A 22,521-nucleotide genomic window follows, 5' to 3' on the forward strand; every position below is an offset into this window, starting at 1 on the left:
ATTGTAAACCAAATTTTATATGTGTATGTCTTGAGTCAAAGATAATAAACACATATAAAATAATCACAGAATCATAGAATATAGAGTTGGAAGGGACCCACAAGGACTATCACAGTGCGACTCCTAGCCCTGCACAGGACCCCTCTGGGAGTCACACCATGTATAAATATGTAAAAATCTTGTGTTCACTTTCTATCAGAATATGAGAAAATATTTTGGGAAAACAAGGGTTTGTATATTCACAGCCAACAAACATGTTTGGCTCATCTGGTGAAGAATTGTCTACAGATACAGCAAACTTCAAGAGTATAGTAAGGTTGCAAGGAAGATGAGCTATTAGTGGAAATAAAAGGACACACAGAGATGTAGGTAAGTTTTAACAAATCCCATTTTTGCCTGAAATGTTTTCTGCTACCATAGACAGTAACTCTGACTTTGAAATGGAGAAGAAGGAAGTCACTTTTCTTTGTATGTGGCCTTGTCACAGTTCCTTCTCTGTTTTCAAGGCTTCCACACATCCCTTCAGATGGGGTAAGAGCTGACATTTGAGGGATGGATGTTGGCAGGGATAAATTTGCCAGGAAAAATGCTCTGGCCAGGGCTGTTGCTGGGATAAGATGCCATGAAGGAGGGACTGGACCAGTGTGGGAAATGAGCCAGATGGTAAGGATGGCAGAAAATAGGTCTCAGCAGGGCACACCTGCATGTGGGTATCTGGGTCTGGACCAAGATCTTCCTTCAGGAGGGGTTTGCCTGATAGGAGCTGAGACAAAAACTGGGAAACACACTTGCAATTTTGTCTACAGATTGTTGTTGCCATTGCGTCAGTTTTCTAAAAAGAGACTAAGATAGCCTATTCCATCTCCATCTGTCAGTGGCAGTGGGAAAGGCTGCTCTGCCACAGGCACTGCTGCTCTTTAAAAGCTTCCAAATGCTCCTCCACTGAGATGGTGCCGAGGTTTATTTCCTTGCAGTGGCTGTGGTCACAGAGTGGTGTGATGGGCTCACAGCAGTAGGAGGCAAAGCATCTGTACTGAAACAACTTCAGCGTGATAAAATGATTTGATACATGGGAAAAGATAGCTGGGGGTGATAGAAAGAAGGAATGACCCCTAAAAGAGGAGAGGATAAACAGTCTCTTGGGTTTTATTTATTATATTCTAAGCACTAGCAGTTGCTAATAGAGGCCTAGGGGAATCTGTGCAGTGCAGATCAATATTCTAGGGGGAGGGTTAATTAAGATGATGTATTTTCTCTTTGGTGACATTATGTGCTGGAGCTGTAGGGATGGTCTGTCAGCTCTCCAAGACTATTCACACACGGTCACTTCCAAATCTTGCAGACTGTAGCTTTTCCCAGCAGGTACCTCTGACCCATCCCTGACTGTCCCCCCAGAATCTGAAGTGGGTGTGTAAAGAGCTCTGCCTCTGCCTGACTCAACCATGTCCAAACTCTTGCTGTGCTCCTGGGACTTGCACAGCTGATATTTATCTTGGCATCTACCCGTTCCTCATCCTCACCTGCCTTCCTCCCATCACCTCTGGGGCTGGAGGAATAGGGCTTGCTTGTCTGCTTTGGCAGAGGGAGGCACAGGAACACTTTGAGTTTTCCACATTGTTTTATTGGTGCAAATGTTGGTGAGAAACCAAAGACTGAATGTTTAAAAGCATGGGAGGTATTAGAACCACATGACTTTGGTGGTTGAATCACCCAAAAATAATCTCTTTAACTTGCTGGGCCAGGATAAAAGTCACATCTCTAGGAATGCCACATAATATAAAAAAACAATTAAAAAGTCAATATTCTTAAGTTTTCCCTGCAGAGCTCCTGCAAATCCTGGATTTGCATTTCCTCACAGTTGGTCTTTATAAGCAAGATGTTCTTCATGCAGAGCTGCAGCTTCTGCTCCCTCTGCGCTCCCAAAACTCCAGCCCAAGGCTGGCAAGGCAAGGCACTGCTGCTGAGGAATCCTGTGCTGCTGTGAAACATGACATTTATGAAGCACTGGTTCCTTCTTTTCAGAATCAGCCTTTGCAATCTTTTCTCTCTGTGTCTGTAGAAGACCCCGTGCTGGATGTGAGCAGGCTCACAGCTCCCAGTTGCTGTGGCTGCCCCTCAGACATCGCTCCCGTCCCCCGAGCATTCGCGTGTTCGCGTCTGAAAGTGTACAGGGTTGCTCTGCAGCTGCTTTTTGTAGGCGGCTGCCTAGAACAGGAGCACTTGAATATTTGCATATTTTGGAGGATGATTTCAGCTCTGACCTGAGTCCTCATCTCTGATCACCTGTACTTTTTACTCCTTGTTGGATCCTGAATTAGAAAAGATTTTCTTGTCATTTTGCAATGAGCATTGGTAAGAGCAGTGATTCTGGTCAGTGGCGGTGGGGGAAATGGTCTCTTCTCCTATTGCTGCAACTCTCCTGGCTTTCCTCCAGTATCCATCTGTGCAAAATCAGAGGGAGGACTGTGAAACACCCCAGCATACAGTGGTGAAAATGTCTTCCTCTCTGGGGCTTTGGCAATTTTGAATGGAAACCTTGGGTTATTCCAGTGCTGGACATTGCACAGGCCAGCCTTATCTCTGCTGATAATTCAGTTCCTGTCTTAGACCCAACAAGATCATCAAACTTCACATTGCCCCTGGGATCTGTCCTTAGGGGTATTTTTGACTTTGAACCATTCAGTCTCATAACTTGGCTCTTCTCTTGCGCTTGTCATGAAGTTGCATAATCTGGGGTCTCTTGCACTGGGATCTTTTCACTGATGTTTTCCTCTGGCTTTAGTTTTGTGCAGTTTTATTTATCAAATCCTTCATGAAGCTTCCTGCTACTGCAGGCAACAATTATTCTTATGTGCACGGACACTGCACTAGAAAAATTTCCATTGTGTCTGAACATACCTGTTTAGTATTAAAACATAAAGTTTGGCTATTTTTGGCAATTGTCTCATAATGGTCTTTGCTGCAAATAAGTTTTCTGACCACTGATTTTGTAGTTAATGTGTCCTTCTCTCAGACCTGGATGTTCAGTTGCTTGTGGGTTTGTATTTTACCATTGCTACATCTCCATCTTTAGACATTAATTTCCTTCTAGAGCTCTGAAGAGCAACACTTTATTTAATTTTTTCTTCTGTTACATGGGAAAACACATCTTTGTTGATTTGATCACTTGCACTTTGAAACCTTTTGCCTTGTTTTCATTGTTTTGTTATGTCTTGGCTGAGCCAGTGTAGCTCATCAGCTTTAATTGGGGAGAAAGCACAGGGTGTGTTTGCTTTTCCCTGAAAATCATTTTCTGCTTCATAATAAATTTTACAGGCTTATAAAATTAATTAATTGCCTGCCTGAGTGCAGCTGGTGCTGAGGAGAAGCACAGCCTGCCCTGTCACAGAGCAGTAGCACCATCCTCTTCCCCCTTTCTAAAGTCTCTGTGTTTTGGGGCTGGAAATACTCTAGGAGCAACTCAGCAAGCAGCCAGCCCTCTGCATATCAGTGGGATTTCTGCTTAGAAAGAGAGGTAGAGTGTGTCCAGGAGTGGGTACAAGTTGTCTTTCCTCCAGCAGCCCCTTCACAGCTCCATGGCAGGGCTGGGGGACCAGCAGGACTGTCTGGAGGGGAGCAGGAGCTCCCCTGTGGAGGCTAGCATTAAGACAGTATAATTTCAGCTCTGCTGGGGTTTAAAGGAACAGAATTTGCCTTTATTTTAGTTTGGCTGTAGCTGAGCCTCTGGTGCTGCCAGTTCTGCCCACCCAGCCACCAATTGCTCATGAGAACTTGACAGGAGGGGATGGTGGCTTGGTTCCTTGCCTTCCTCCTTCCTCCACTGCCGTGCCCCACGAGTCCCCACGGGTCTGCTCCGGCTGGCTCTGGACTGGGCTGTGCACAGGACCAGCCCTGGGTGGGCAGCCCTGCTGCTCATAAGGGGTGGTGGGGCAGGAGGGAGAAATGCCTGCTGGGGACGTAGCTGGCATCTACCTTGTTGCAGACGTGATGACAATTTTATGCTCTCCATAAGGATTTCCTTCTGAAGGAGAGTTTAAAATAAGAGTTTTGGACTCCTGGTCCAAAGTAGCTAGTAGCTAGTTAAGTAGCTGTGTTATCGCCTGATCTGGACTGAGTTCTCTTTTGTAGCCTTGGTCTATCCCTAAGGACCACAACTCCTCCTTTCTTGCAGACGTGATTTCTTTCCATAAATGTTTACATTGAGATGTTACTGTTGTAGTGAGTGGAAAAGTCAGTGACCTTAATGCTTTCTTCTGGAATGCGGCTGGGGGAGTGCTGGAGCCCCTGCACACCTTCTTCCACTGCGTGAGAGATGCAGTTTCCCCAGGCAGGTCTGCAGTGGTCTCTTAGTGTCTTCTTACTGATTTATCCTGACTCCAAAATCTTTGTTATTTTCTTGAACCCTTTGCCTTCTCAGGGACCTTCAGGACTTTTGACTGTAAAGTTATTTCAAAGTATTAATTTGCTCTGTTAAACATTAAAAATAGCAAAGAAAAAGCTGCAGCTGACTTCCTCATTGTGTAACTTGCAGAAATAAAACCAAGCACAGGCTCATCTGAATCTAAAGAGATGTGTTCCTGGCTGGACAGCTCTGAAGGGTGATGCAATGGGTCTGCAGAGCAGTGCAAGTAAGCTTAGGGCAGGTATAAATACAATAGGAGGGGCAGAAGGCAAACCTTACTTGTCTGCAGCTGCTGGGCCACCAGTGTGATGGCCCAAGTGCCACAGAACTGAATATGGATATGTGCTTTGGGAGATCAGCTGTGAGTTCCTGAGCTGTCCTCACCTGCTCCTCCTGGTAGGACAGACCCACCTGAGTGTGTGACATCTTCTGCTTCATACTGCAAGGTGCTCATCACACCCTTCATTTCTTGCGCTGCTGAAAGCCCTGCAAGCAATTATCTCAGCTCACATGTGGGCTAAGTGATAGCCACAATTAACACACCTCAGTGTAATCAGAGAGCAGCACCTGGCTGTGCCTATGAGGCTTGAGCAGAAGCCAGGCTGTGTGGGTGGAGGGTTTCCCCAGAGGTCCTGGCAAACGCGGGGCCAGGCCATGGATTGATTACAGCTGTGTGTGAGGGGGTTTAAAAATAGCTCTCCAACTTTCCAGAGGAATGTATTTGTTATGGAGTCACTGAAAGGCTGTAGTAAGAGATCCAGGAGCAGCCTCTGGGAGCAAGCCAAGAGACAGAGCTTCTTCTGGGCACAGTGCTCCCTGGAAAGGCAGGCTTGGGCTGCTGAGCAAGGAACCTGCTCCTGTTTGTTTGCCCTCTGTGTTCAGGGAAACAAGGCTCTGTGTATGTCTGATAGGATAAATAAACATTGCTGCACCAAGGATATGCTTGACGTATCATCCGTTGTATTGTAGTGGAAACAACCTGGCAAGACCCCACTTATTGGCTAATCCTCAGGCCAGATGGAGGTAAAAATATGTTTCAAATGTTAATTAACTACTTCATTATGTGTCTGATTTTCTGGTTTTAACAAATAATTACGAAGGCTTGGTTAGTGAATATATCACTGGTGCATCCTGTTTCACTGCTCAAAACCACAAGATCTCAGCCTTAATAGTGAAATTGTTAGTTTGGGTGTAACAGCACAGCTAATCACTAACACGTGGGGAGCACAGAGCCAAAAACCTGCAAACGGACAAGGACCATGGAAGGGAGCTGAAATAAGGGATACATATTCTGCCACTCTGCAACAAAAAGGTTTCCACCTTTTAGATACACAGAGATCATAATTAACTGTTCATGATGGTGATGCATTAGGATGAAAGAGGCTCCCTTGAGTGTGGAAATAATGCACAGGTTCAGGTGAGTGTTTTCCCAAATAAGATTCCTAAACCACATCTCCAGCATACACACTAGGATGGGTGGGAAAGAAGCAGTGACAATTCAGGTGGGTTAAGGCAGAAAATGTGCATGGCTTCAATGGAAAGGGTAGAGATCCCCTAAGAGCAAAATAGAAGCAAGTGAGGGGGAAACAAAGGAGATGGAACTGTTGTGCAGGGTGGGGGGAGATCGTGGAGGCCAGGCCAGGGGGGATCCCGGTACAACATCGTGGAGTTGCAGGATTTTGTGATCTTAGTGCTACAATAAACCCCAGTGAAGTGTAGACTTGACAGCACAGAGGAGCAGAGGCATCGTGTGTGCAGTGCAAGGTAGGTTAGTCCCGTTAGGAATGAGAGCTTGCTGAGACAGAGGGGAGTTGATTCTTACCTGTGGTTTACCCTACATAAATCCCTGGAGTTACACCAGCCACACCAGAACGTGTGAAAGACCTGTTTGGGCCTAGGAGGCATTTGTTGGACAACAAATTGGCTTTTTATTTCAGGGATAAGTTTTTGGAGACGGTCATGAGGAAAACAGCTTTAATTGCAAGCAGTAGGCACTTGCCTGGGTGTCTCTGGGAGACCAAAGCTCTCGCAGTGCCCTTGAGTGTGGGTTTGCAGATGATAACCTCACCTTTTGGCCACAGCACGCTGTGGGTTTGCCTGCAGGGTTACATATGCTCAGGAAATGACAGGGAGATAGATGTGTAGAGATATATCTCACTGTGTTGAGTAGATGCAGGCAAGCATCAGGATGTCTGAAGGCTTTGTGCCTGCCTTTTGGGACCCTCTGCTAGTGGACAAATTGGCTCCTTTTGGTGCATCTTACACCCCAGAAGCTGGAACAGAAAGCCAAGGCAGAAAAACATCCATGCTGTAAACTGCACATCCTTCAAGTGGCACCAGCCCAGAGCTTTTATTTAGTCTCGTATCTCAGGGAACAGATTTGCCTACTGCAAGGAGACACATGGAGGAAAGGGTTTCTCATAGTTACAAGAAGATGGTGTTCATCAGCTCCCAGACCTGCTGTAAGAAGGAGTCGATTTGTAAGCTACAAGGAACAAAATGAGGTCATATTTTTCCAAAGAAGAGATGTTTTTTGAGTCTTGTATGGTAAAGTAAGTGAAGAAACGTGGTTGTTTCTTCTCAGGTAGAGCCTGGACTTCTATTTCCTGGAACAAGTGAATGCAGGGAGGTTTAAGTGCTTCAAACTAGATGACATAGCCTTTTATCCTATAAATCAGTATTTTTGTGAGCACTGCATCAGATTTGTTTTGAGAAGAGCCTTTGAGCTGTCTCAAAGCTATGCAAATATTGCAGACTCATTATTTTATTTTTCTTATTTAAAAAAAAAAATAACATTTGCTGCAATAAAATCAGTTGAATTTTGAGACTCCAGTGGGACATGTTTCTCCCTTTCATGGATTTTTCCAGCATCCTCCCACACTCTGAACACAACCTTGGCTCTGATTGCTCCCAGGAGCCCTGCCAAGCACCCAGCATCACTGGCTGAACACTGGGAGCATCCCCCCACCATCCATCCCCTCCCTTCTTGTCCTTGAGCACCCAGAGAAAGGGCCATGTGAGAAACACATCTGAGGGCACAGAGAAGCAAAACAGTGCAAGATGTAATTTTAAAGCATGGGTTAAGCAGTCCCAGGGTGGTTAGCTCACACTGCATTTCTGTAAGCAAGGGCACTTCCACCCCGAGAAACAGCCTGATGTCAGACATCTGGCACACTGGGCAGCAGAGCTATATCTATCCTGGAAATAGTGCTGACAAAAGGTTCAAAACACTAGGAATAGCAGGTAGCAAATTTACTTTAGATGTATCAGTGGCTAGATATGCCATGTTTTGGAAACATCACAGCAAGGCGAGCTTTGGGAAGGAATTTGCAGGCAAATATGATAGCTGCAGTTTATGTTTTTCTGGAGTGGCCTTCATCTTATTCCTTTTTTTAAGGGGGGAAAAAAGTAGAAATGAAGATAAAAATAGAGGTTTTATGTTGGCTAAGCAGTCCTGAAAGAGCTGGAAGAGAAAACTCAAATAGCAGAAGCATTGCTTAAAAAAAAAATTTCACGATATTTCACAAAATCTGAATTTTTCCATTGCTGCCTTCAATTACATAAAGGCCTTTCATACACCCAGGTCTGTTGATCTCTGATAAAATTGCATAAAGGAGGCAGCTCGTTAACTCTCTGTGCTGAGCATGTTTTGATGTGCAGATTGCTGACAGCACAAAAAAACCTTTCTGGCTGTGTACATAGGGATAATAGCAGTATTGATAATGGGTACCTGCTGCAGGCAAAACACAGGGAATCCCCCATCTCCTCAGCATTTCATCTCAGGAGTAATGACCAGGGAATGTGAAGAGTGATTGTGGAGTTAAACCTAATAAAAAGCTCCTGTAATTGAAAGCCCATTACAGAATTTCCAGTCAGACTCTTGAAATAAACACTAGCTTTTAAAAATTCCTGCCATTACTAGCTAGTTATTGATTAAAACAACAATATATTTTGTTTTTATAAAGATTTTCAAGCTCTCTTGTATACAGAAGACTTCTCAAACATTTAACAATTCCAGGCATGAACAGTTTATTCAAACATATAGCTTGCAACTCTGGAGACTACAAAAAAAGAGCTGTTGTGTTGGTGTAGGGAGGCAGAGAGCAAAACTAATTCACCTGCTTCAGTCAGCCAAACTGCCTGGAATTAAACAGCATAAATGATAAGAAAGTCACATTTAATAGATAAATTTTTAACTAGAGGATGTTAGACATCAAAACTGATACCTTTTAGAAGAGAAATTTTTGGCAGCACTCCTAAGTGCATGAATGATGGGCATGCAACTTTGTGGTTGTGCTTTGATTTCTTTCTCTCTGCTCCAAAATCGTGAAGGATCATGGAGAGATGTGAAATGGCTCCATTGGAGTTAAATGCTAGTGTTCACTGAAAGAACAAAAGTAGAAAGCAAACAACAAATGCATCACTATGATTCTTTGGGTGCTTCTTCGTCCTAGCTAGTGTCCTTCTCTCTCCCCAAACTAGGAGAAGATGGTTTTGGGCCCATTTAAAGTGGGATCAGTTTGCCTCTGTAGATATAAACCATGATAGTGGTGTGTGGCGATAAAGAATGGCTGTGCAGTTTTGGGGTGGCTGCCAGAGCTAATCCACCCCACCATGGTCTACCCTTCCCTCTCCTCTGCACTGCCACAAAGTCAAACCGCAGGAATATCCGCACCAGCAGCCTGTGCGCTGAGAGGCTGCTGAGGAGCCACACCTGCAGGGAGTGACCCCGGGAAGGGAACACCCTGTAGCAGGGAAGTGGTGACTGCACAGGAACCTCCCCAGTCCCCGAAAATCATAGTGGTGAGCTGGTGGCACAGCTCTCCAAGCACAGCACAGGAACAGGCTGCTTTGCTCCTGCTCAGCCCTCGCTGCTGCCCTGGCACTTGCTCCAGGCTGGCACAGCTTGTGGAGACAAACAGCCAGGCTCTGCATCTGTGCTGCCCACATTCCCAACTCAATCGGTCCAAAAAACCTTGTGAATGGCAGTCAAAATTAGACCTAAGGAAAGTTCAACTTTAATGTCAAGTGCCACTGTTTCATTATGCGGATTTTTCAGAGCTGCAGCCAAATCGGTCCAGTGCCGCTTAATTGCTTAATATGATAAATTATGTCTTTTGCCAACTGCTTGCCTAATTACGTACTTTATTCCTTGTAAACATCATCTTTGAGATGATGGAAGGGAGGCCGTGCAGAGTTTCCACAGCCAATCTGATGGGCTGGAGTACAGCAGCCATTTCTGCAGCTATATTTATCTTCCTCTCATCAGCGTGACTGACATGGACCTCCAAGAAGTTATCTTTTATATCACTCTTCAAAATCGGGACTCTCTTTGTCACTTCTTCAGGGGAGCTGTTTTTGAAATCTGTTATAAAAGGTTGTTTATCTCATCTCCCAAGGACTTGCATATTTTCACAAAATATCATTTGGCCTCTTGCCACGTGTTCAGTCCAGAGTGTCAGAGGCCAGGCCAGCTATGGGCAAGAACTGGGAGGCTCCATTCTGTCTGAACTCCTCCTGCATCACACCAAGACACATAATTTTTGGTGATTTTTTTTTTGGTGGATTTTAGTTAGGACCAAGCAATTCTGACAAACTAGAAAATACTGTTTCTGAAGCCACTCAAAGTTGAATTTCATGTCTGACCAAGTTTAAGTTTTTAAGCTGGAAATGGAGGGACAGGTTGCAGGTGCACATGATGGGGCCAAGCACTCAGCAGTCCAGAAGGGCCCTCTGCCCTTGGGAGCTCACAACATGATGTCTGTGGGCAGAGGGGCTCTGCTTGTGCCTCTGCTCCAGGGGAAGGGGCAGGGGGAATGAACTGTGGTTCATTTGACATCAGCACAACTCCAGCCCCATTCCTCTTGTCAGGGAGCTGCTCCAGAGCAGAACTGGTCAAACAGGCAGGACCAAGTGTGCTCCCACCACCACTGAGCCTCAGGGGTTTGCTTACACACTGCAGAACACTCCCATCCAGGAGTGCCTCATGAACAGAGCACAGCTGTCATCTACAGACACTCTATTGAGCTTCATACATATTAATGTTCCTACACTGACTGCTCTTTCTCATCTGCTTTAATTGAACAAGGAGCTGAATTTCTGATTTTGCTATGCAATAGGAGTTGTATTTAAAGTAGTGCATTTTCCTGCTGTGTTCCTACTATGTTTGAATTAAACTTGGTCATAGTAGTAAAAGAAAGCATCAACCTCTACGTAAAATCTATTTGTACCAAGGGAGGTGCATAATGCTGTATTTTAGAGGGATGATCATTAGAAACAACAATTTGGGACATTACAGCTGAGGAGAAAACATCCAAGTCATCTGTATCAGCACTGTAAAATATAAATGTCTCAATTTATCAACTGCTGAAAACAAAAGGTCCTTAACTTCACAGGATTTAATATCAATTTAGATTTTTTCCTTCTGATAGTGCACAAGATGAGCCATGCCTGGCTGAATTCTGAGAGCACAGTTCCCCTCTTGCAGATACACTGTACTTTGTTAAAAGAGAAGATCAGAGAAATTAAGACCAGAGGTTTGTTTACAGAAGTCTGTGTACAAAATGTGGGCAAAACTGAAGAAACAGCTACCAGAGTCACATGTGACAGCTGAACAACCCTGCATACAATTAGGATAAAAGGGCAGTTCCCCCTGGGCAGCAACTTCATGATGGATGGCTGCAGCTCGCTGCACTGCAGCTGCACAAGAACCTTTAGTATCTTTTTTATGCACATTCATTTCATGTGAACTGAGGCCACGCTTCCTGTGTTGAAAAGAACATTAAAATATATTTCCACAGAAATTCCAAAAGTTATTAGATTTATTCTTGCATTTTGTGAGTGATATTTATGTGCTTCCCAGCTTTCTTCTTCTTTCCTCCTTTTGTCCCTTTTTTCTGTAGGAGCTGAATAATTCATCATAGAAAGAAGCACATGGGTTTTCATTTTTTATTTTAGTAAAAACAATACTTCAAAGAAAGCAGTGTCAGAGGTTTGCTCATTGTGACTCAGATTTATGGAAAAGACACTGCAAAGTCTCTGGGATCTCATTTTAGCATGGACATATTTGTAGGTTTACTCTCAGTCTTGTGTTTTCTCAATAAAAGTTTGCAAAAATTGTCCTCAAATTTAAGGAATTCTTCCACTGCAAACTCTGTATAATTTGACTGACAAGCATGACAAGATTATGTATTTTCATTCTCTGGTCACAGCAGATTTTTAAAAATATTTTATTGGCTTTTTTGGGGGGGAGGGGCCTGTGTTAAGTTCATGCTGAATAACTTAGCAAATTTCATCAAAATCAGCTGAGAGCTCTTCAGCTGAGGAAACTATGTATTTTTCAAGACTTTCTTAGCAAAAAACCTGCCAATGTAAGATTCAAAAGCTTTATCTTTTTGATCTCGGTTGCATTTAAAAAGCAAGCTATGTTGGTAGGAAAAAGTTCCAAAATTCTCAGTTCAGAAGGTTGACCGTTCACATGGGACCAACACCAAAAGCAAAATGTATCATATTTAAAAAGAAGGCTTTGGTCAGCACTGATTGACTTCAAAGTGCTCTCCACGGCCTCACTGTGATATTTAGCTCTTAAATCTGACACCTGAGGTTCCCAATAACCTGCCATAAACCTATAAACCACTTGGAAAGTGTAAACACAGCAGGTCCCTACCAAAACATAAATCTCGTGCATCTAACAGGACTAGCTGGAGTAAAAGGTCTGGGGAGTTGTGACACACAGACACAGCAGGGAACCACTGCTGACCACACAGGCTGGGAAACACTGCTGGCAAAGCTTGCAAATTCAGATGAAGTAAATGGCAGATTTACTGAAATTTCCAGAAAGGCAGTGTGTGCATGGGCTCGTTTTGCTCACTCTGTGTCCTACAACAGAGATGTAGAATTTGGGTAGGAAATGCTGTAGGTAGAAGGGTCTTAATCCAGCCTTTCATTTTCCCTCCTGTTTGCCCATGCCACAGAGTAGTTCTGTTTTTAATACATTCAGGAATTAGATCACAGTCTTGGAGTCTTTTTTGTGTAGCTCTTCAAGACCAAGAGCCAGACCCACGGAGAGGTCTGGAATAATGTCTCTGCAGCAGTAGAAATGATTCCTTCTACCTTTGCAGTCCATGAGCTGTGGGATGATAAGCACAAGGGTTGGTAAGATGAGGCTCTCACACCAGCTTCTCCAGGTCCTGCAGTGTCTTGGCAAAGCTAAACCTGACAGGGACTAGCTTGAGGGACAACTTTTTGGTAGTTTGGATTTTGGCTCTGCTGTTGTCAGGTGAGTACAACACATACTTCAGTACTCATTGCACATCATAGGTACCATCTCTTTTTTGAGTATTTACCTTTTAAACTGTACCGTTTACATGTTTTTCTCCTAAAGGGTAGCAAATTCTGCTCACCTCTTGCTTTTTTGGGCATTACTGGCATTTGTCAGGGATCTGACACACTCAAGTGCATTGCTCTTCAAGGCACAGAGATTCAGCTCTCCACTGAGAGCTATTATTTAGGGCTCAATTAATCTTTTGTTCATGTTTTGCCTTCAGCAGCTCAGCAGAGCTCCTCACAGAGTGCACTGTGCCGTGTGGTGGATTGTTGAGAGGGCTGTGCTGGCCTTTGTCTAACACACCAGCTTGTCTCACTCCCTCCTGGATTATCTTCTGACCCAGCAGTTCTTATCCAGCCATAGCTGTCCCCAGGATTTCCCAGAGCCAGCAGTGCATATGGTGTTTATATAGGCTCAGAGGGGAACCCTCTGTTGCGAGTTCATAGGGGTTGACTGGGCTCTTTTTGTCCCCCTTATGCTTTGCATAAGAATTTTGTATTGTTTCCAGACAAAGTGAGACTCAGTTGTGTGTGGTGTCTGGAGCCCAATACATTTTTTCCTTTCTTTCTCTTGTAATTGCAAAGTGAAAAATGGTTTATGCTCTTTTTAGAGGAAGCTGACCTGATTTATCTGACATCAGTGATGTTACGTGGGCGGTGAACGGAGCCCCTTGTGCTTGCAGAGCAGTGGAGGGTTTGGAGCAGGGCTGCAGGCTCAGACCAAAGGCCAGCTGGGACCAACCTTGATTTTTCTCACCAGCAAACTCTCCAGCTACATCAGCTGCTTTTTTTTTAATAGAAAACTACAGTTTTTTGTGAGGGTTCAGTAGTACGTTTGAGGGATGGCTCTTACCCCCTTAAGGAACAACTGAAGCACATTCTGAAGCAAATACACTTCATCAAAGTGCCCACAAATACTGCAATGAGGGAAGAGGCTTTAGAAAATCTAAATTAGGATTGTTAAACTTTGGTTTGGTGTGGCTTTTACTTTGAGACTTACCAAGAAATGAAGGCAATGTGGGTGGTGTTAAAAAAAATGTCTTTCAGTAACATTTAAAGACTTCTGAATTTTTCCTTGTAAAAGTAGATCATTCATTTTCTTCTAGGCTGGGGTGAAAGCTGGGTTACCCTGAGCCATGGGTGGCAGCTGGGGAAGTCTCCATGCCACTTGTCATCTGGCATCAGCAGTACACCTCAGTGCATTCCTTCTCAGGTGAGTGGAACTGGGGTTTGTGCTCACCTCTCGCATCAACAACAAATCAATTAAATGTTTTGTCTTTCTGATTGTGGCAACTTCTTCAGCTGTTTGTAAGCTCATGCTTCTTTTCTGACCAATTTTGTGCCTGTTTTATGCAACAAAAGCAGAAGCATTTTGATCTATCAAGCTGAGTGCCCTTCCTCAGTATCCAGTTGTATCTAAGCCAATTAGCACTCCTTTTAAATCCTGTCACCCTTCTTACATAAATAAATACCCAAGAGAGAATGAGGGGAGGAAGAGGAAGAAAATATTTAAGTGTTGGCATTCATGTAGAAGTTCCTAAGGGTGCCTTTGAGGTAGGAAAACATGCAAATTTTGACTACCATTCCCTCTGCTCCCTTGCTTCGGACTTGTTTCCCCCTACTTACATGAAGTGCAGAGCCTAAGCTATAGACTGAAAGCAGCAGAATCGACCAGAAAAGCCAAAAATCTAGAGGAGAGTTTGGCTTGTGAAACATGTGGGAAGCCAGTATGCTGGGAATGCTAGTTCTTCTCCTCCTCACATTTTCTAATTGCAAATGGCCCCACCCTTCACCTTCTTTGTCCTGTCAGTTTGCTCGATGGACAAAAGGGCAGCTCCTGCTTCCCCAGAGGGCTCTGGCACTCCCACCAGGCCAGCTTCTCCTGGGCTTTGCCTCCAGGAGGGAGCTGAGCAGGATGCTCAGAAAATGGGATTCCTACTGGGGTACCCAGGATGCAACACAAAATGTTGGGAACCTGTCCTGTGCTGAGAGTCAAAGGGGATTTCCAATTTCCCTGAGAGCATGTGCACTCCCTACACCTCAACATACAGGAATAATGGAAAATACAGAATATACATAACACAGCCACCATGTGTGAAAGAGAACAGTAGGCTCCCAGTCTTGGGGGGTGAAGGTTCCCCAGCCTCTCGGTGGTTGTGCTTGATATCACCAGAAACCACCAGGGCATTAGAGCAAATGATGCATCTCGTGTCCAAACTATTTGTGGTCAAAAAAGAGGGCAAGGGGCCACACAGGGGCTCCTGTAGGAGGAAGAGAGAGAGTAAGGACACTCTTGTGCTTGCAAGGAACCAACACCACCAGCAGGTTCTCAGGTGTATTCTCACTTCAGGGAGGTGTGTTGGTAAAGGGCAGCTCTGCATGCCAAGGCTGAAGTTTGCTTCTCCTTTTGCATCTGATATGAATGGCTTCCCCATTCCAAGAAAAGCCATGTCCTTTGAGAGATCCCATAAGCACAAGGCATATTTACTTTTTCCAGGTGCCAGCCCTGCAGCTAGATATAAGGAAGGGAAGAACAAGGACTTGCTTGTCAACATGGGCTTAAAACCAACACAGTTGACTCTTATGGATCTGGTAAGAGATCCGTAAGATCTCTACTGTCTCTCACTTATCAGACTAGTCTTCCAGCAGTGAGTTTCACCCACCCTCGGAGCCCCTTGTGCAATGGACATCAGCCTGGTGGGACAGAACGTGGTCTGGGGGAGGGAGGTGATCCCTTCTGCTTGGCTTGCCATGAATGGTAGCACTAGTGAATGTGGGGAAGGGTGCAGCCTAAAACAGGCACAGGTTAACCCAGATATCACCTGTTCACATCCCATCACATCCTAAGCACCAGCACCAGCCCTGGCTCTCAACTAAACCTGGCTCTGCCCAGAGGAACTGTTCCCAACCATGGGCTGCTCTGCCTGTGTTAAATCGACACTGGTGAGCCCAGTGCAATGCTCATGTGGCTGCTGTCACAGCTCTTTGGTTTCACACTTAAATTAAGGTAGCTGATGAATTCTTATTCAAATTCCCCTTTGATTTTCCTATTTCCCTGCTCTGTTTTCTCCTTTGTTCAAAGCTCTGTTAATTCTCTGGTCCCCTGGGCAACTTTTCATTTCATCTTGGGAAGGAAATTAATTTAGCAGTGTTTCTTTTAATTCTTATCCTACGCCTGATGATGTGAATAATGTATGTGCTACCAAAGCCAGTTGTAATTAGTCCATTGTCCTGCTAAACAAAATCTTAGGACCCAGGGTTTTGATTACAGCAGGTAGGAAAGCTTTTGGCAGGTAGGAGGGCTTTTGTTACTGATTTTTTTCTGTGCTTCACTTTTTTGGTCATATGCTCTTTATCTCTGGTATTCTCTGACTGGTTGATAGTTTCCATTTCAAAAAAAGAAAATTGCTGTGTGAATCCATGGTAAACAAAGGACTCAGATAAGTGAATTTCAGTGGATAATTACATCATATAAGCAGTAAAAAAAATGAAATCCAAATATCCCCACTGTCATTCAAAGGAGTGTCTGGGTGAGTGAGTATCTGAGCGTCGAAGTGTACGTCTGTTTTGCTAAGAAGTCCTTAAAATCTGGTTGATTATTTCAAATGTTCTGATTTATTTCTCATAAATTCATAACAATGTGCCAGTCATCTTAAATATATTTACCAGTCAATTTTTGTGTCTATTCTCTTTCTCTCTCAGTCTGGATTCTGACATCAAGACACATTTGCGTGGGCAGTCTAAAGCCTCCTCTGCAGCAGGCCATTATCCAGGAAATGCTCTGAGAAGCCTTTCCTGATAAATCAAAAAACATTTATACTTCCAAAATGGCCTTTTCAGTTCCAAGAGAGAGCAATAACTATTTTATGTACATGCTCCATTAGCCCAGTTATGGTTATTAACTACACTAAGACTAACAGCTTCAGCTAATAAGATGCAAAGTTTGAGCCTCAGGATCATTTCTAGTAGTGAAGAAAATATGAATATTTATCAGTGAGAGAGATTTAGGTCTTGGAAAAAAAAAATAAAAAAAAGGCAGCTAATCAAATAATGTACCTGAGGTAAAATACTGACCTAAATGGCCAGGTTTTTACCCTGAATCTTTTGCCTTATGTTTCTTTTTAATTCCTTAACAGCAACAGATGAGGATGAGACTAAATGTAAGGCTCTACACAGTTTTCAAAGTGCCCTGTGGTATCACAGGTCAGTCTCCTGCCCCTCTGCTTTACCTGCACCAGGGAAGTGGATTTTGTCTGATGAAGAGCACAGCACTGCCAGCCCCTTCTGAGGCCAGAAAAGAGGTGTTTATTGCTAAAATCTCTTGTCCTACTGCACAAGCAACATGCATCTCACACTGTCCTTTGGGATAGCATGTGTTAAATTGGTTGTGAAAGGCTGAGCAGGGACAGGGAAGAGTTTTAGAAAGTTGAGGACCAGCTGGGCACATTTCCACTTTCTCCCATTTGACATCTGTGGAGTTTTTCCCATGCCCTGATCAGATAGGCTGGCTGGTTAATAAACTCAGGTGCAAGGCAGCAGCATGCCTGATGAAAATCAGTAATTATAGTTCACTTTCCCTGACTGGAATTTTGATTGCCACAGACATGATTAATAGGATTTCCTGACCATTGCTAAAAGTAAGCTTTAAATCCGAGGAAATAATTTAGTATATGGTAACTGCAACCAGACTTTGACCCATAGCAAAGATGAGGGATAGTAAAAGACTGAGGGAGCAGTGTCACGAGAGGAGGTCTGTCATTTTATAATTGTCTTGGAGAATAAGCTGATGGGAAAGGACACAAACAGCCTAGTGACAAACTGGACACATAACACTGCATCAGGTGGAGCTGCAAGGCATGGATACTGCTCAGGAGACTGGGAAATAATATCAGATCTGCAATATCTTGGAAAAGTAATACCACTCCTTCTTTTGGAGAGTTTGGGGAGGAGTTAACATGAGCCAGATGTTCATTTATCAAATAACTTTATTACAGCAATCAAATATAGTTTGATTATATATACAACCATAGCTGAGTGTTGGTATACAAAGCACGAAGAAATTGCACTGCGTTCTCAGAAAGTGTTTTTGAAAAATAAGCACTTAATCTTCTTCATGTTTGAAATATCTAACACTCAGTTTTGAACTGGCACTGTGGGAAGAAGCAGGACTCAGTAATAGAAGTTCTGGGGACCATGCTTTCCATTTACAGAGGAGCAGTTTTCCCATGCATGACATGCTGCATGTGGGGAAGTCTGAATTAACCCACACAACTCCAGTGCCACTGGAGCTATTCAAGCCTGGGTTTTGAGGACCTAGGGTCTTGCAACAGCCTGATTTTGGGCTAACCTTGGCAGGAGCTTCCTCTGCACTGGAGGTGCCCATGGAAACCTGGGACCCTTGAATCATTGGCAATCTCCTGGAGGGAGCAAGCAGTGCTGGGCCAAGTGAGGAGCTCCTGCCTGTGTCAGGACCTGTGCTGCACTCCCATCACCCTCCCTCCACTGAGTCTGCCTCAGTGCACCTGCAGCTTTGCTTACTATACCCCTTTCTCAAATGGTATCTTCTCCCTGTTCTCACAAATGAGGAGCTGTGGGTCAGTGCCCTCCTTTCTTGTGCTTGGCAGGGGAATTTTCTCTTCAACAACACAAGGAAAATCTGGGAGCTGCATTTCAGGAGTTTTAATTCCTTGATATCCTTCTCTATCACTATCACACTGGATGATTCTTTGTCAGGAGACATGGCTTTTAGATAGGCTTCTTGCTTGTACTACATTATTTTGGGGATTCTGCATTCCTCCACACAGACTATTTGTTCCTTTACTCTCTTCTAAAGGGGAAGCTTTCCACCAGCTTCAGTGAGATCTCAGACCATGTCCACCCCCATCCCACCCACCACATTCTACTCTTGCATCCAAACCTGCTTTCCCCATTGTGGTCCTTCCTCCTTAACCTGCCCCTCCTCCCCACAGCTCTCTGACTCCCAGACTTCCTCTTCAGCCTGCTCATCTCCTTTATGGTCCCCACCTCCATCCATTTTCCTGCATCTCTGCCCAGATGTTCCAGGATCCCCTTTCATCTCCTGCTGCAAATGGCTCATTCCCCTCCTGCTCCTGCTGCCACCCCACCTCTCTGGCACTCAATCACCAGCCCTGGCACTTGCTCCCCTCAGCTGCAGCCACACAGGTCCATCCTTCAGGAGCTTTCCAGTCATGGGAAAGACATGCAAAGAGACTCCTGGTTCCCATTTTCAGGGCTTGATTCCAAGGGGCCTGGCTGTTCCTGAGGTTTTCTCTGTACTTGTGGAAGTGCTCCCAGAGAGGTCACCAATACCTGCATCTGAATGGGGCAGGAGGCAGACAGGAGCAGGCATAGCTAGGACAGGCTCCCAGAAAAGTTCTACCTCTTGAGATCTTGCAGCTTTACCTAAGAATGTGCAAGTGTGGTTTTTCAGGCAGTCTGGATTTGGGGCTCTGCATAGGTGAGACACAGTGCAGAGTTTATGGGGTTGGTGCTGGCATCTCCAGATGGGTTACATCTCCAGCCAGGAGGACAGGAGGGGTAACAGTCTTATGGGAGAAAATATTTGGAGTTTTAACGCTGGAAAAGTTTTGTCTTTTTCTTGTTTATGTTGAAACTGCAAGAATAGCTTGGATTTATTCCCCCCCTCCAAATAAAATAAATTCATCCTGTAATAGCTGGAACAGCAATCTGTAGCCCAAAGGGACCAGTGCTGCCATTCTGAACACCTCACTGTGGCAATCTATAATGAGAATTCTGGGCAGTGTTAACAACATCAAATGGACTTGGGCAATCTTTCAGAGGGATGGGGTGTTAGCTCTCCAGCCTAATTGTGAGCCTTCAGAAGAAGCCTCATGAATATGTCTAAATAGCTGGAAATATTCTGTGACACTCAGTTAATTCTTCAAAATGTAGATAATTGTTCAGTCATGGTGAAGACTGATAAAATGTATGATTATTTGGAAAAGAGAAATCAATTGTGAATATTAAAGCTGAGTTAGACACATAAGATGATATAAAAGGGTTTCCTACTCATTAATGACATTCTTCTCCCAACTTCAGCCGTTCAATATCAGTTATGGAGGCTCCATGATGCCTCCAAGACATTTTCCTGAATTTCCTGTGCCAGATAAAACATTGCTGATAAAATACTGAATTATGTGTGGGAACACTTTAAAAATGTCTCTGTACGACCAGAAACAAAATACTTCAGTAGGCAAAAGTGTTTTCTTTATCGTTGGGTAGGATGGAGGTAGCTGGCAGGGGGTATGTATGGGTGTGGCAGGGGCAGTGTATGTGACTGAGGGAACAGGAACTGGTACAAAAAGGTTTGAAAATTATGATATTAAAAATTAGTTAAATTTCTGCAACCTTTATGTGCTCCTCCTGCTGCAGCAGAGAACTGCTCGTCACTGTGCCCTTCCCAGTTGGTGGCCTTGTCTGCCTGATTAAAACAGTTCTGGAAATGCAGAACTCCTTTGAAGTGTAGTATGTATTCAGGAAGCAATCACAGGCACCACCACTCCAAAAACACGGTGCAACACCCCTGCAGTACTTAGTTATTTTGAAGAAATTTGACACTATTTGGTATTAATATATGTTTTAAAGACCTTTTTGTGTATCCTGTAAAATTACCAAAATGCCAAAGTGAGGGGCAAATAGATAAAAATGTTGGTGAACAATTCTATGGGATGGTCAAATGTACTAAAATACTCTTAGGTTGAAATGCATGATCTGAACCCTGTCAGTTTGGAACTCTGCTGAATGAGACTTTGTAATGACTTTTTTTAACCATTCCTTGCATGTTGTACTACAAATTGATATTTTTCTGGAACAATTATGCAAACCTCACAATAAATAGAAGTTTTAAAATATTAGTATGATAGCACCTAGAAAAACACTGCAGTTTGTCGAAGTTTGAAGAATAACCCTTGTAATACAGGTTTGAGGGGAGGTTTATGAGTTTCTGCTGACAAGGTAAATTATTTTTTATCACATGCTACTCCACTTTTCTGATCAGCTTTGGTGGGAACACAGCAGACTGATCTTGGCCTTTCACATATGGGACTGAAGTGCTTAAGGTGTTGCTCTGAATGACTTGTGCTTGTTACACTGGACATTCAATGTTTTTCAGCTGAGTGACTTGGGGGAAGAGCACTTCACAGCTCTCTAGAGTCTGCCCATCAGTCTGTGCCTGGTGTGGACACAACCAGAGGACTTCCACTGTGTGTGTCAGTGCACTGATAAGCCATTGAAGCCACAACAAAAGAGGTTTGTGCTCCAAATGTACTTATGCTCTTGGTTTTAGTGCATTTTATCTGGCTTCTTTGAAACACAAATAGTCCCAGAGCTACATGGAAGGGAGACAGGCTTGTTCATCTTCTAGGAAAACATGTGAACGCCTGTGTATAGGAGAACAGCTGATACACAGTGAAGCAATCATATTTTTTCTGGCAGGCTTGAAAGTAGGTGGTTCCTGCTACGAATACCAGATGTGTCACCAAGTGTTTCTGTGTAAAACCAGCCATCAGTCCTGGGGCCAAATCACCACTCTCTCTTGGCAAACAGATTTACATCTGTTAGGTCTGTCTGGCTTTATCCTGCACTGTCTGAGTTTGGAAGACAGAAGGTGTAGAAATTTCACCTGTAAAGAGATTTCTGCCTTGCTTTCATCCATTTTACTCTTCTAGCCATCTTCCCAAAACCTTTCTCTATGCAACTCTCCAAATGGGCTTGCTGAGGTTCATTTCTTGACTCTCCTGTGCTCCCTTGCCCATGCTTGATGAGAAGAACCATCCACACCAATCTGTGTGAAGCTTACATGTAAATGGAGGAAGGCAGTGAGTTGTGTTGCAGGTACTATTGGAGAACATGTATGGTTAGAACCCAGCCCAGTAAGTCCCAGTAACTCCCAGTAAGTCAGTTATTGGTAAATCAGAGTGTGTTATTAAGGTTATTTTCATTAGCCAATGAGAATATAGGATTGTGGTATTTTGGAAAATAACAAAAAAATGCCTCCTTTCTTTTGTGGTGCGTGGGGACAATTGCCTTCTTGCAACCCCAAGAAATAATGCATGCAGTCTGTATCACATTTTGTGAATTAAGAATGTGGACAGAGCCTAGACTAGAGAGAAATGCATCTCAATTGGAAGAGAAGAGAGGGCAGAAGACTTATTTTTCTGCAGGCTCTCAGCATTTTCACTGCCTCTGATTCTACAGTAGGGTTTTCACTACATCAGGATCTTCTGAGTTGGCCATACCAATCGATTTGACTTCCATTCCCATTTGTTCTTATGGAGGTGGAATAGAGCCTTCATTTCCTTGGAAAAGGAACTTGCTTCCTGCTGATGGTTATAAATTACCAACGTTGGCTTCTTGAGCTTTTCTCTCCCCAGACTCACATGTCTGTGATATTCAGAGTCTCCCTGGCAATTACAGCAGTGGTTGTGTCCTTGCTCCTGACACGTGTCTGACACAGACTGGCTTCCTTGCCATGGAGCATTTGGGTACTCAGGTTATGGTGAGTCTGGTTTTGAAGGTGGCCTTTTCCCTGTGTGGTAAGTGGAGATACAGTGACTCCAGAAACCAGTGCTGAGTGATATCTCTTGTATGAATTTGACCCCAGAGATTTTGGTCTTCCCCTTAAACTGCATCTTCCTCAGGTATTGGGCATACATCTTCATCCTTGCACTTCCAGTCTGGGCAGCATCCTCAGGTTAACTGTCTCTAAAGGTCCTCATATCCAGGCAATACCCACATCTTGCTGATTGTTTCAG

At 44.0% G+C, this 22,521-nt stretch overlaps 2 long non-coding RNA genes across 2 annotated transcripts; one reads left to right on the forward strand and one right to left on the reverse strand.

Moving 5' to 3' along the window:
• Positions 1–996: 996 nt before the first annotated feature.
• On the reverse strand, positions 997–4,953 carry LOC147655361 (uncharacterized). The gene is made up of 2 exons (XR_015284660.1): positions 4,814–4,953; positions 997–4,436 (listed from the first exon to the last, which is right to left on the reverse strand). It is a non-coding gene; the product is annotated as an uncharacterized LOC147655361 (long non-coding RNA).
• Positions 4,954–5,678: 725 nt separating this feature from the next.
• LOC147655362 (uncharacterized) lies at positions 5,679–21,016 on the forward strand. Its single transcript, XR_015284664.1, has 3 exons — positions 5,679–5,819; positions 13,834–13,940; positions 20,880–21,016. It is a non-coding gene; the product is annotated as an uncharacterized LOC147655362 (long non-coding RNA).
• The last annotated feature ends 1,505 nt before the right edge of the window (positions 21,017–22,521 follow it).

Source organism: Cyanistes caeruleus, chromosome 1 (assembly GCF_971803275.1).
Source record: "Cyanistes caeruleus chromosome 1, bCyaCae1.hap1.1, whole genome shotgun sequence".
Lineage (NCBI taxonomy): Eukaryota > Metazoa > Chordata > Aves > Passeriformes > Paridae > Cyanistes > Cyanistes caeruleus.